Here is a 287-nt window from a genome sequence, read left to right as displayed (position 1 = left end):
TCAGTGCAAAGCAGTCTTTGTGAGGCTTTTGAGCATCTTCAGTCAGGCCAGGACCAGACCCCCTCTGACCAGGCCTGTGCCTTCCTGGGTCTGTCCATGCAGCCAAGTTCCAGGCTGTGTCCTGGCAGAGAAGCTGGACCCTCACCCAGCACAGCTTAAACCATGTAACATCCCCCCAGGAATTAGCAAGAAGGGATCACCTGAGCCAAACAGCCAGGAAGAAGGTGCAGGAGGAGAGGAAGAGGAGCAGGGTGGAGGAGGAAGAGAAAAGAAGGAAGAGGAAGCAG

Source organism: Canis lupus, chromosome 38 (assembly GCF_011100685.1).
Source record: "Canis lupus familiaris isolate Mischka breed German Shepherd chromosome 38, alternate assembly UU_Cfam_GSD_1.0, whole genome shotgun sequence".
Classification (NCBI taxonomy): domain Eukaryota; kingdom Metazoa; phylum Chordata; class Mammalia; order Carnivora; family Canidae; genus Canis; species Canis lupus.
This window is presented reverse-complemented; position numbering follows the sequence as displayed.